The sequence below is a fragment of the Urocitellus parryii genome, chromosome 8, assembly GCF_045843805.1.
Source record: "Urocitellus parryii isolate mUroPar1 chromosome 8, mUroPar1.hap1, whole genome shotgun sequence".
In the NCBI taxonomy this organism is placed as follows: domain Eukaryota; kingdom Metazoa; phylum Chordata; class Mammalia; order Rodentia; family Sciuridae; genus Urocitellus; species Urocitellus parryii.
The window spans coordinates 102,493,880-102,508,833 of record NC_135538.1 but is presented as its reverse complement, the minus strand read 5'-3'; positions in this window follow the sequence as shown (position 1 = coordinate 102,508,833).

The window sequence follows — 14,954 nt, the reverse complement described above, 5'->3', positions numbered from 1 at the left end:
GGGATCCTCATGCCTCAGCCTCCCAAGCTGCTGGGATTACAGGTGTGCTCCTCTCCACCTGAATAAATTGAAACTCTGTGAGGATTTCTTCATCTCTGGAAAAACTGAGGCAATTAATATGCATTAAGTTTTTTGTGAGAATTGAAACAGATAATGATGTAAACTAGGCACCACACATCAGTTGGCCTCATAGAAGGTACTCAAGAAATAGGGTACCACCCTTTGCCTCCAGAGTAACAGACATTGAGGTAGAGAAGGTCCAGTGCTTCTGAAGACAAACTTTCCTATTTTATAGTTTTTAAAAGGACCACCCCTTAGATGAGTACCATCTATCTGTTTAGTATTATCTATCATTTATCTGTTTCTTAGAAAGCAGTATATCTGCTGGTAATATAAAAACACATTAAAACATTCAAAGTATGAATTGCTCATATGTGCATTAATCAGTTTCCCTCTTAGCTACAAAAAAAAAAAGCTTCAACATTCCAACACACATAGTTTTGATATTTTTTTACTGGTATTTTTATTTAATGGTGCATTATACTTGTACGTAATAGCAAGATTTGTTGTTACATATTTGAACATACACACAATATAGCAATATAATTTGACAATATCACTCCCTAGTCATTCCCTTTTCCTTCCCCTCCTTCCTATCCGTGGTCCTTTGCCTCAACTGATAGCCTCAATTTTCATGAGATCTACCTGATCTTTCTTTTTCTTTTTCTTCTCTAGCTTCCAAATATGAAGGAAAACATACAATCTTTGACCTACTGAATTTGAGTTATTTTGCTTAACATAATGTTCTCAAGTTCCATCCATTTTCCTGCAAATGACATAATTTTATTTTTTCTTTATGGCAGAATAAAATTTCATTATATATGTATATACGCCACATTTTTTTTTTTTTAGGCATTTATCCATTGATGGACATGTAGGCTGGTTCCCTAGTTTAGCTATTGTGAATTGTGCCACTTTTTAATGCATGTATCACTATAGTAAATGACTTTAATTTTTCAGGATAAATACTGAGGAGGTTGTATAACTGGGTCATATGGTGGTTCCATTTTGAAGAACCTCTTTCCTGATTTTCATAGTGGTCATGCTAATTTACAATCCTACCAACAGTGTAAATTATTCCTCTTTCTTCACATTCTCTCCAGCGTTTATTATTATTTGTATTCTTGATGACTGCCATTCTGACTGGTATGAGATGAAATTGTATAGTTTTTATTTGCATTTCCTTAATTGATAGTTATGTTAAATATTTTCTCATATATATTTGTAGCCACTTGTTTTTCTTCTTTTGGGAAGTATCAATTTATTTCATTTGCCCATTTATAAATTAGGCTATTTCATTTTTTATCATAAAGATTTTTGTGTTTTCATATATTCTAGATATTAATTCTCTGTCAGAAGAGTAGATAGCAAATATTTTCTCCCATTCTGTAGGTTCTCTCTTCACATTCCTAATAGTTTCCTCTGCTGTGCAGAGATTTAAATTTGATGACATCTGATTTATTAATTCTTGGCATGATTTCCTGAGCTGTAGGAGTCCTGCTGAAAAACTCATCACCTATGCCTATATGCTGAAATGTTGACCATATGTTTTCTTCTAGTATATGAATAGTTTCTGGACTAATTCCTAAGTTTACAATCTATTTTGAGTTTATTTTTGTGCAGGATGAGAGATCAGAATCTGGTTTCACTCTTCTACATATGGATAAATAGCTTTCTCAATACCATTTGTTAAAAAGGCTATCTTTTCTCCAAGGTACGTTTTTTATTACCTTTGTCAAGGATCAGATGACTGTAGATATGTGGGTTTTCCTCCGTGTCTTCTATTTTGTACCATGGGTCTATGTGCCTGTTTTTACGCCAGTGCCATGCATTTTTTTGTTACTATAGCTCTATAGAAGAATTTGAAGTCAGGTTTTGTGATGCCTCCAGCAGTATTTTTTTTTTTTTTTGGCTTAGAATTGTCATGACTATTCTTAGTCTTTCATTCTTTCAAATGAATTTTATGACTATTTATTCTAGTTAGTAAAGTTGGTATTTTGATGGAGATTGCATTGAATCTGTATATTGTTTTTGGAAATATGGCCATTTTAACAATATTATTTCTGCCTATCCATGAACATTGAGGGTCTTTCCACCTTCTAAATTCTTCTTCAATTTCTTTCTTCAATGTTCTATAGTTTCTATTGTAGAGAACTTTCACTTCCTTGGATAAATTTATTCATAGGTATTTTTCTTTTTTGATTCTATTGTGAATAGAACAGCTTTCCTGAGTTCTTTCTTAGCAGATTGTTGGTATATAGAAAAGCTATTGATTTTTGTATGTTGATTTTGTAACCTGACACTTTGACAATTTTTTAAATTAGCTCTATCAGTCTTTTGGTGAAGTTTTTTGGATCTTCTACATATAGGATCACATCTTCTGCAAGCAGTGATAATTTGACTTCTTTCTTACGTTCTTTCTCTTTTATTTTCATCTCTTAATTAATTTCTCTGGCTAAAATTTCTAGCACTTTATTAACTAGGAGTGGTGAGACTATATATCTTTGTCGAATTCCACATTTTTAAAAGAATTTTTTTTCAGTTTTTTGCCACTTACTATGAGGTTGACTTTGAGTTTTTCATATATAGTCTTCATGATGTTGAGGTAGGTGCCTTCTGTCCCTAGTTTCTTCATTGTTTTTATCATGAATGGGTGCTGGATTTTGTCAAAGGCCTCTGTATCTATTGTGATAACTAAGTGTTTTTTGTCCTTAATCTATTTATATGATGAATTACATTAATGATTTGCATATATTAAATCATCTTTGCATCTCTGGAATAAAACCAACTTGGTTGTGGCATGCAATTTTTTTAACATTTTGTGCACTATTTACTAATATTTTATTACGTATTTTTGCATCTAAGTTCATCAGGGATATTGGTCTGAAGTTTTTCTTTCCTTGATATTTCCTTATCTGGTTTTAATATGAATGTGACACTAACTTCATAAATTTAGAAGTTTCCATCCCTTTCTGTTTTATGGAATAGTTTAAGGAGTATTTGCATTAGTCCTTTAAATGTTGCTAGAATTCACCTAAGTATATGTCTGGTTCTGGACTTTTATTGTTGGAAGACTTTTGATTACTGATTTTATCTCATTGTTTAGGTTCTCCATGTCCTCTTGATTTCATTTTGGCAGATCAAATGTGTCTAGAAATTTATCCATTTATTCTAGGTTTTCCAATTTATCAGATTATAGGTGTATAAAATAATCCCTAATGATCTGCTAGATTTCTGAGATGTCTGTGGTGATTTCTCCTTTTTCATCTCAAATTTTATTAATTTTGGTTTTATCTCTTTTTCTTTTGGTTAGCTTGACTATGAGTTGATCAATCTTGTTTATCTTTTCAAAGAACCAACTCTTTGTTTCATTGATTCTTTGTATTTTTTTATTCCCAAGTTTATTGATTTCAACTCTGATCATAATTATTTACTTCCTTCTACTGGTTTTGGAATTAGTTTCTTCTTTTTCAAGGACCTTGACATGCATCATTAGGTTGTTTATTTGGAATCTTTCTGATTTTTTTACATAGGCACTTTCAGTTATACTTTCCTCTTAGAACTGTTTTCATAGCATTTCAGAAGTTCTGGTATGTTGTATCACTATTCTTAATTAAGTCTAAGATTTTTTAACTTATCCCTTCATTTCTGCTTACTCATTCATCACTCAAATATATATTGTTCAATCTCCATGTGTTTGTATAGTTTCTGTAGGATTTTGTCATGTTGAATTTAATTTCATTCCATTATGATTTGATAAGATGTAAGGAATTATGTAAATTTGTTTTTTGTATTTAATAAGAGTTGCTTTGTGGCCTAAAATATGATCTATTTTGGAGAAGATTCCATGAGCTACTGAGAAAAAAAAAAAAGCTTATTCTGCTGTTATTGGATGAAATATTCTATAGTTGTCTCTTAAAGTGTATTTGATTTATAATATATTTCATGTCCAAAGGATTTTTACTGAGATTATATCTGGATGACCTACCTAATGAGAGAGGTTTGTTGAAATTATCCAGCATTATTATACTGTGGTCTATCTGAGGCTTCAGTTTGAGTAGTGTCTCAAATTAGTTTCACCCACTTTTTGAAGTTATTCTTGTTATATTTTCCTGTTGGACTGTTCCCTTTACCAGTATAAAGTGACTTGCTTTGTCTCTTCTGATTAATTTTAAGTCTGCTTTGTCATATATGAGAGTACCTTCTCCTGCTCATTTTCAGTCTCCATTCATATGGTATAAGAACTTCCATTCTTTTACTTTCAGGCTGTGCCAGTCTTTGCTGAAAGATGTACATCTTGGAATCAACATATAGCTGGGTCTTATTTTTATAATCCATTCTTACAGCATATCTCTTTTGATTGGTGAGTTTATACCACTTTCATTCAATGTAATTATAGAAAGAGGTTTATTAATTTCTTCCATTTTTATTTATTTATCATGTTAAATTTTATCCTTTTTCTTATTTGTTTTGTACTCTTCAAATATGATTTGTTTAAATGAAGTTCTTGTTTTTTTTTTATTTCTTCTCTGTAGCATGTTTCTTTAATATAGGTTCTGTAATGCATTCAGCAGCCATAATTTTTTTTTTTAGTTTTTGCTTATCTTGAAAGGGTTTTTATTTTCTCTTCAATTTTGAAGACTAGTTTTGATGGATGTAGCAGTCTTGACTGACAGTTGCTTTGTTTTAGGATTTGGATCACATCATTACAAGTCCTCCTGGATTTTAGTGTCTGTGGTGAGAAATCAGAAGTGATTGTGACTGACTTGACTCTGAATGTGACCTGACATTTTTCTCTTAAGGTTTTTAGTATGCTATCCTTGTTCTCTATGTTAGTCATTTTAATTATAATGTGTTATTGAGAGGTTCTTTTTTGATCTTGCTATTTGATGTTTTAAATGCCTCTGTATGTGAATGTTCATCTTATTCTGAAAGTTTGGAAAAAATTCTGATATTATTTCCCTGGAAAGGTTATCCATTCCATTAGTCACAATCCTCCTCAATTCCAGTGATTTTTAAATTTGGTCTCTTAACATTGTTTCATATTTCTCATATTTTCTAATAATAGTTACTTACTTTCTTTAATGTATGAATGATCAAAACTGACCATTTTGTCTTCCAGCTCTGAGATTATGTCTTCAGCATGGTCTACTGCACTAGATATTTTCAATTGAACATTTTATGCATTTTATTGTGTTTATTGTGTTTTAATTTCCAAGACTTCTGTTTGGGTTTTTTTCCCAATATTTCTATCTTCTTATTGAATTTCTCATTCATATCTTGTGCTGACTTCTTTAATTCATTCAGTTGCTTATCTGTGATCTCTTGGAATTCATTGGTCATTTTTATATTGATTCTTTTGAATTTTTATCTGATATTTCATCCACTTCAATATATTTGGGATCAGTTGCTGGTGAATTATGAACTTTAGGAGGTGTCATGTTACCTTGTTTTTTTATATATCTTGAATTCCTGTACTGGGTTTTATGCATCTTCCACTCTTATGTGTGGGTCTTTACAGGGCACAGTCATCAATTGCCAAACTGTCCTAACGTGATCTAGATTGAGAACACTTCATAGATATTGTATCCACTGTTTTTGCAGTAGCCATGGATGTCTGCATTGGAACCTTGGAACTCACCTCTAGCCATTTTTACTTGTGGGCTGGTCATTAGTTTGGATTTTTGTCTCTTCTATCCTTCTGAGTGTCAATAATTTGTGTGCACTGCCTTTTGGTTGAGTTTAGTTCAGCAACAGTCTCTGTACTGTGAACTTATAGAATTCCTGTAGATTTCTAGCACCTCACAAAATAAGAGTAAGCAAACAAAAGCAACATCTGATCAAACAATATATAGCATTAGAATAAATATCTGGTTTCTACTATGACATCTACAACATTAAATGCCACCACACACACACACACACACACACACAGAGAAATGGTGGGTTCAGCAATTGCCAAAGCAAAACCAACAAGTAACCATAAACTAGATTGGCGTTAAAACAAACAAAAGGTGTCAACTATATAATCCACAGCGTTAAAAGTATGGGAAGTAGTTAAATAAGTCAAGTAGTTATAAAAGATTATAAAAATACAATTATTTAAGAGAAAAAAATGTGATGGGAAGGGAAAAAGGAGTTTAAAAATTCAATAAGAGAAAAGAGAGAATGCAGAAGAGATGTAGAAGGTGATGGCGATAAGGAAGGAAGAGAAAAATAGAAGAAATAAAGTGAAGGGAGAAAGAGAATGATAGCATTTGGCTGTTAGCAGAAGAGAGAAAGAGAAACAAATAAATAAAAACAATATAAAACAAAACTCAAATACATAAACCAAAAAATCTAACCTTCAAAAGTTAAGGCAAGAAAAAAATAACTACATTTTTTAAATGCTAAAAATGAGGGTACAAAAAGAGAAAAAAATATATGTATATATGTACATGAACCAATCAGCACAGCAAAACACATACACACACAGTGAAAAAAAAAGACTGAATAACAAAATTATTTCCACTATAGTAGCCAAAATAGATAGTGAGAATGGGTAGTCACTATTTATGCCTGATTTTCTTTCTGTTTCTTCTTGAGCTATGAACTGAGAGTAAGAGCAAGGGCTTCCTTTTTTTCTGTTGCTCTTTGAGCTGCCACTTGGAGTGGTATAAGACCAAATCTATTTGAAATCAGTCTCAGATTGCCTTGTCACCCTTATGAGGTAGGGTGGAATAGAAATCAGTTGGAGTCTTGTCTGCACAGACCAGATGGATGCACTATCAGGGTGGGGCTGCTGCAGAGTTCTATGAGGGGAGTTCCAGTGGGTGGGGATTAGGTCTAATCAGGCCTCAGTGGGTTTTCTGCTCTGAAAGATTAGATCAATACACCCCTAGATCCTGGAAGTTGCTGATCTCTGTCAAGAGGCTGGATCCCAGGAGCCTCCCAAGAATTCTGTTTGTGGGTCAGGGGAACCAATCCTCCACACAGAGGGCTTCCCATAAACACAGCCTTCCCAGGCTGAGTTCTTGAGAGTATTCACATACACCTGTTCAGATTCCCAAACTTCTTCAGCTGCTTATATGAGCTGCCAGACTCAAAGCATAAGCAAGTTGGGTACTCTTCACTTTTCCAACTTGAATCCCCCTGGGTAAAATCTCTGGACCTGTTTCACTCATATTCTACTAGCTATGTGCTATGCAACATGGTAGACACTACTGGGACAGTCTTTGCTATGAACTCCCAGCTTCCTCAACAGCAGCTGCAGCATGGCTGCCTCAAGAATAAAATAAAATAAAATAAAAATAAGACCTGGAGCTAACAGCCAGTTTCAAGAAAACCAATGCTAATTAAACAAGAACAAGCTGTTCTTTTTAACAGTGCCCTTGAAGAAAGAAAACCCAACATTCACCTTTGTCACAAGATTTATGGACAGTATGACAAGTTTTAATGTAGGAGGTGACTGCAGAGCCAGTGATGAAGGCCCCACATTTGTACTTAATTTTATGAATATATCTTCCTGATGATTAGAAGTTGCATATTCAGGGGCTGGTGTGTGGCACAGTGGTGGAGCACTTGCCTACCATGTGTGAGGCACTGGGTTTGACCCTCAGCACCACATAAAAAATAAATTGATTAAATGGGAGTGTTGTGTCCATCTACAATTGAAAAAATAATTTTCAAAGAAATTGTATATTCAGGGTTTTAGAATGAAGGGTGTCTCCCCAAAGCTGCTCTGTTAATGTAGAAATATTTAGAAGTGAAACTATTGGATGATGACAGATGTACTTAATTGGACTATGCTAATTTGAATGGACTGACTTGGTGGTAACTGTCAGCAGGTGGTCATGACTGAATGAAGTGGGTCACTGGAGACATGCCCTGGAAAGGTGTATCTGCCCTAAGACCCTTGTACCTCTCTCTGCTCCCTTGCTTCCAGATGGTGAGAAGCTTCCCTTCACCATTGTGTTCTACATCAACTCAGGCCCAAAGCAATGAAGTTAACCAACCATGAATTAAACCTCTGAAACTGTGAGCCCAAAATAATTTTTTCTTCCACTAAGTTAGTCTTGTCTTGTCTTTTGGTCCCAGTGACATACAGTTAAATAACACAGGATGGTTGTGTTAATGGTAAAAGGTAGATCTTTAAGATGCTTTTTGGAACTATTTAGAAAAATTTATCATTTCAGCCTGATATTTTCTTCTCTATAGAATAAACAATACAAACAAACCAAAATTGTCTTTTGACATCAGGTCAATCCTGTGTCATTAATCTATTCTGTTTTTTTTGCTCCATATGGCTGCCATTCATGCCCTCGATAAGAAATCCATTCTTTATCACCTAATAATCTCTACCTGCTTGCACAAGCCTTTCTTAATGTTCACTCTGCCACTGTTCTTCCTTTTCCCTGCTTACTCCTTAGTCAACGGCACTCTAGAGTCTGCCCTTACTGTCCAAATGAAACGAAACGGCTCTTGTTAAAGGCTCTACTGATTTTCTAATTAGAGATCTTTCTAATCTTTCAGTAATTGCTTTCTTGAACTGCTCACTTTTATTTTCTACCATTAATCTCTTGATTTCTCAAAAGAGCATTCTACTTTATTAACGTCATAACACCACAGTTTATTGGTTCTCTTGACACTTCTTTACCCACTTGACACTTCTTTTGCCTTTTCAATGTGTACCTTTTCCATTTAAAAACACAATCCTGCTTACCCAAGACCTATAGCACTTAGTCTGCACAGATATTATCCAAATAAGCTGTAAACTAATGCACTTAAAATTCAGTTGCATGCAGAGGGAGGAGAATCACAAAGAAAATCATTGAAGGGGCACCAAAAACACAGAGTAAATGAATGACTTTGGTTCTTCTTTGCATAGTTGGGTAACTATTGGGCAAAACCACCCATGATATATTTCAAAATGACTAGAAGAATAATAAATTCCCAAAACAAACAATGATTGGTGGTCAAAGGTATGGAAATGCTTATTGACCTGATCTAATACACATTGTATAGTTGCATTGAATTACCATAATGTACCCCATAAAGATGGTTACATTTTTTTAAAGCTTTGGGTTTGACAATATCAGTTGATTACTTTAAATCCTTAAGTAACTCCCCAAGAATAAATTGTTTCATATGGCAAATATTCTCATCCATGGCCCAGATTCATCCTCTACTTCTGGCCACCTAAATCCTTGCTCTCTTTTTTATAATTTGGCAACTTAGAGGTTTTCATAGTCCCCACAATAAAACTTTCTCAGTGTACTGCTTTTGCTAGTATTACCCCCTCTGCCTGGTGCATCTTTCCGTACTCTATTCTATGTCACCCTGCTCTTTTCCCAGTTAACAATTACACATAGTCTTGGTGTCACTGCAAGTAGTCATCCATCTAGTCATCCACTAACCCAATAATCAAGTCAGGATACTCCCTGCTGCAAATATAACATGTGCATGCCTCCACTGGTGTATCTGCCTTATAATGGAGTTGTATTATCTATTTATGGGTTCATATTTCACCAGAAGATGAGTTACTTATATTCAAGAGGTATTTATGCATCTTTGCATGCACTGAACCAAGCATAGTAGCTGGAATATCAATTTAGCTAATCCTTTATTCTTGTCTCCCAAAAAGTTTTCTCATGGGGAAAATTGCCTTACTTTGTCTCATTCTGTCAGAACTTCCAAAATTTGCAAATGATCAAATCCTGTCAGATATATTTATATTGTGCTACTTGTAAGGATTAAAGGGTTTGAGGGGGCACACACCTACCTATAATGTCAATGACTTGGGAGGCTCAGGCAGGAGAATTGCAAGTTTGAGGATACCTGGGAAATTCAGGGAGACTGACTCAAAATTTAAAAATAAATAAATAAAAAGGCTGGGGCTGTAGCTCAGTGGTAGATCATCTTCTGGGTTCAATTTCCAGTCCCACTCACCCACCAAGAAATAGGCTTCAAGCTTCTAATTAAGAATAGAAAGACAAGTTAAGCATAAAATAAATGAAAACACAAGCTATTTCCTACAATTAATATTGAGAATACAAGATATTTGCTTTATGTTGGAATATCAGAACTTCCTGACAGTCTGGACTGGGGTTATAGGCCAGTAGCAGAGCAATGGCCCTGAAGGTGGTGGCCCTGGATTCAATCCCCAGTGTGCAAAAATTCAACAGCAGCAACAACAACACAATAACAACTTACTATCAGTGGTTCCACAAAGGCCTTTCTACACATTAGGTACTGTTTGTGAAACTTGAGGGTAACAGGATTCATGTTCCAGGAAAAGAAAATCTAGTCCCATTATCTGAATGGAAGAGCTTTATTTATTCATGCAGCCAAGAAACATTCAAGAATGAACAACCTGGATTTTCTATTTTTCAACCCAAATTTTATGTATCAGGTCTTTTCCCAAAGTAAGGGAAAAATTAGAATTGCATACTTAGATAGCTCTAAATCACAGTATTTGTTAGATTTCTCTAATTTACATGTACATTCCTGAGTTACTTGATAACTGGTTTTAGCAAACTTATTCTAAATTTGAGCCCCAGAAAGGAAATCAGCTACTTCCTCTACACTTAGATAACTGAGTCTGTCCTACTTTCTTAGAATACCCCTAGCATTCATCCATGGGTATATGTTTTTAATTAAAGATATCATGATAACGAAGCACAATGCTCCAGAGATGTGGCATAACTTTTAATTATTAAAAAAACACTCCACAAAGCCTTTGGGACTGCACTTGATCCATGATTTTTGCTAATGCCCTGAAACAAAGGGCTTCTCTCTTGTGATTTATTCCTCTTTCACAGCTGATAAGCCTCCTCTGATTGTTATTTTATTCATGTACTTCCAGGATGCATTGCTGCCAAATGAAAGAGCATGTCAAAAGGAAGAAACAAGTCTCCATCCTTAAAAATCACCTGGGGCCTTCATTAAAAATCAGAAAACTGTTCCTAGTAAAATATAGAAGGCACAAGTGGGATAGGACCCCTATCATCTTAAAAGCCTCTTTCCCAGGACAGACATATCTTCTACAACTTTTTTAATTGCTAGTAATTCGGCTGCCACCTGGATGTACGAGTGAGGAAGAGCATTTCTGTTGATGAAGTGAGTACATTACATACATATTTTAAGTAATTCATTAATATATATTTTTGTTCTATTTATTTACTTTACATGTTACACTTTTAAAATATTTCCCAGACCTACATGACTTTTCTCTCGCCCTTTCTTTAATTTTACAGACATTAACATTTGATTCCATCTTGATGCTAGATGCTAGAGAGATGTGCACTTGAATCTGAGCTTGATTGCTTCTTAACTGAACAATGTTGGCTGGCTTATTTAATATCTGAACTTCAATTTTGCTTATCTGTTATATGGGGATAATAGTCACTACATAGTGGTTATAATAATTGTTAGATAATATACATACATGCTGATTTCATCTTTTTTCATTGTTTAGGAATTGAGTATCTAGAACTATAAGATACAGTCCCTAACACCAATGAGCTCAGGATTTACTGAAAACAAACAAACAAACAAACAACAAATCGGTGTTGATTATTACAGTGTTAAGGGGCTTACTGGAATATATACATCATGGTTCATCAGACTACCCACAATTATCTGAACCTAATCTAAAATTTTGAAGTTATATCTATATACACAAACAATAAACTTCAGAAACTATAGGAAACAAAAAAAGAAATATTCCACTCTAAGCACTGCTGACATCTTTTGATATATAATTTCAGAGCTTTTTTTGTGTATGCTATATTTTTATGGATATTTGTTATTGTATCTCTATCACACGTTTTTAAATACAGAGAGCACTTTAAACATTGTATTTCCTGACACTTTAAACATTGTATTTCCTGACTCCGTTTCTTTCCCTCAGCAGTAAACTCCATGGTCCTAATTTTTTAAAAATATTTTTTGCTCCAGAATGGTCCATTTTGGAAATTCCCATTCTCTACTTCACTGCTTCTATTTCCTTTTTTTTTTTTTTTGAGGTTTCCCAATGGAATTCAGTGTGCACACTTTCCTCTCTCTCTTTTTCTCTCCCCAAAGGTAATTCTTGCCAGATTTGGTTGTGACTCATGGTGGTAGCAGTGTAGCATTAAATGTGGTTTCCAGAACTCTGAATGCTACTTTTAGCATCTGCTATGCTGCTAGACCCTTGTCAGAAAAAAAAAATAAATATAGAACAAGGTCACCGCCCTTCATTCCCCTGGCTCCTACCCTTCATGGTGAAGGAGCACTCAGAACACAGTGAAAAGAACACAAAACCTCTTCATGCAGGGTTTAAAAATCTCTTTAGCTGATTCTACCAACTTGCATTCTACATGAATTCAACCAGAAATAGGACGAAGGTTTTCTTTTTCCATAGTCTTTGAAAAATATTTTACATAGAAAATTAATAACATACATACCTAGAAAAGGATACTTTGCATTCTTCATACTTTTTATATCTTTGGGGCACTTTATTTATAAACATTAATTTGTATACACATATTTGGACACGTTACTCATATTTTGATTATTTATTATGCTTTTCATTAATCAGGGATGCTAAGAAAAAACTCATGTTTGATGGTGCTTATTAATATAGTATTGAAAATCTGAAAAATAATCATTATATGAGTATCCTGGGGCAAGCAACTTTATGTCTTTGTGTATTAGCTTCATCAGCTGTAAATAGTACAACTCTTCCATAGCAGGTTTATTCAAAGACTTTGTAATAACTGAAAGCTCTGTATAAATACAAATTATTTTCCCCTTACTATTTAGTCCCAATTATTGCATGAACCTAAGTATTGTTATTGTCTTTTCTTTAAAGTATTGCGTAAATTAATTTCCCCCAATCAATATGATCTTTTCTCAGAATCAGTGATGCTGTTGTTCATTATGAGAGTACAATTCCATATATCTCTCTAGCATGTCTTACTGCCAATAAGTCAATCCCTCCCTGAACCTTCTATGGCATAATTGTTTTCATGAATATTTCAAAGATAAGTTAGGGCAAAAGGAGGCCCAGAGTAATCACCAATGTTGAGGTAAAATGATGGCTCAGAATTCTTGATTTCCCCCTCTTGAGTACACTTCAGTGCATCAGCCTTTCCTCCATCCAAGTGGGCTGGAAAGAATGGTGTCTATCCTTGGGCAGTGGCCTCTGGTGGAGTTGGACCTCCCAGTGCTTCTCAGAATGCTTCAGGGAACAGTACAAAGCAGAGGCAATTATCACAGACAGAGGGTAAATGTGCTCCTTTTCTATCTTACTATTTGGCTTAAGATCTGACATTTGTGAATAGGTGTGAATCATGCTGGCATGATCTGAGGTGCTGGGCTTATTGGGGAGATCCAGGCTCTCCTATCCTGCAGCCAGCCTAGTACCTTTTCTGCCAAAACATAATTTCATGGTCAATACATGGAGGTAGTTCTTGTTATGTAATAAGTTGTCTCCTTGGAGCAGGTTGGATTTGGGTATAAGGAAGCTGATTACCCTTCCTGGCTTCAATTGCCAAGGGTATCTGAGTCACTATATTTTGATAATATGCTTTCTAAAATGTTGATTTCTCAATTATTTTACAGAGCTATGCAAGTAACTGAGAAGCAGTTTCTTCAAATTGTCCTTCCCTCCTTAAAAATTTTATCCTTCATGTACTAAAAACTGCTGGAAAGTTTGAAAACTTCAAACTTTGAATTTCAATCCATTTTGAAATTCAAGTATTTTAATTGATTAAAATAGTTTCTAATTAATTATGTCTATATTGCAAACACTTTGGATTGACTATAGGTCCCTTTAAAGTATAAGTTCTATAAGCTAAGATTTCCAGCACAATGCTAGGCACATTGATGTGACATCAAAAAAGTGAGAATACATGATAAGGTGGAAAATCTTCCTAGAAAAATATCACCAGCATTGCAATTTTGCCATATTATGGCATCTAACACAGGGCATTAATAGCCAAAGGAGAAAGTTGGGACTGTTATACTACAGGTAGATATTAAAAATTGATATCATGGCCCAGACCAAGGAAGTATGTCCAAGTAGCGTCAGGATAGTAAGCAAAAATTAAGTATCCAGATCACAAACATGATTCAAGAAGGTAGCTCTGATAAAAAAAAAAAAAATACAGGCAAGACAGTGAGATTCACATTTTCTAACAAACAGCAGTAAAAGGAAGAAGTTGGGGAAAATAAAAGCTAAGTAGATGTGCTGAGTAAAACACCTTTTGGACTAAATAGAGCTCTAACTAGAAAAACACAGTCAAGAATTTTCACAAGGCTCATAAGAATTGGAATAAGTGGTTTTAAAAGCTTAGGGGGAAAGGAAGCTATTAAAGCAAATCTTTGGTAGCTAATTGTAAACTAGAAGAAAATTGCTACATTGAATTTAAAACCTCCTGAATGATTCTTTCTAATAGAACTGAATGATTAGCAAATTAGTATTAATGAATAAACTGAATGAATGAATTTATGCCTGTTGTCTATATACAGAGGTCATTCCAAATGTCTGAAAGGGTTAGTTTGTTAAAACCCGCAAGATTGTAAACTAGTTTAGGATGTTTCTGTATTCTTCCAGATTTTAAAAATTTGAGTTGATTCACTGAAGGAATCAAGGTGAAGGATGTGGCTATTTTCTGTTATGCATGGAGGTTAACAGCACATTTCCATTTTCTAATAAAAAGCAGGGATGGTCAGTGTAATTTCTAAGAACATTATTTTGGGAGTAGTTAAATACATAAGGCAGCATTTTGGGAAAAACTAAGTCAAAATAGTGTGGCTTCCTACAGAAAAACTTCTTTTCAAAGCTTATAAGCCTATTAATTTTTCAGTAAGAGGATTCTACTGGACAGGGTATTAAGAGTATCTAGAGGGACCAAGGGGGCAAGCTCTGA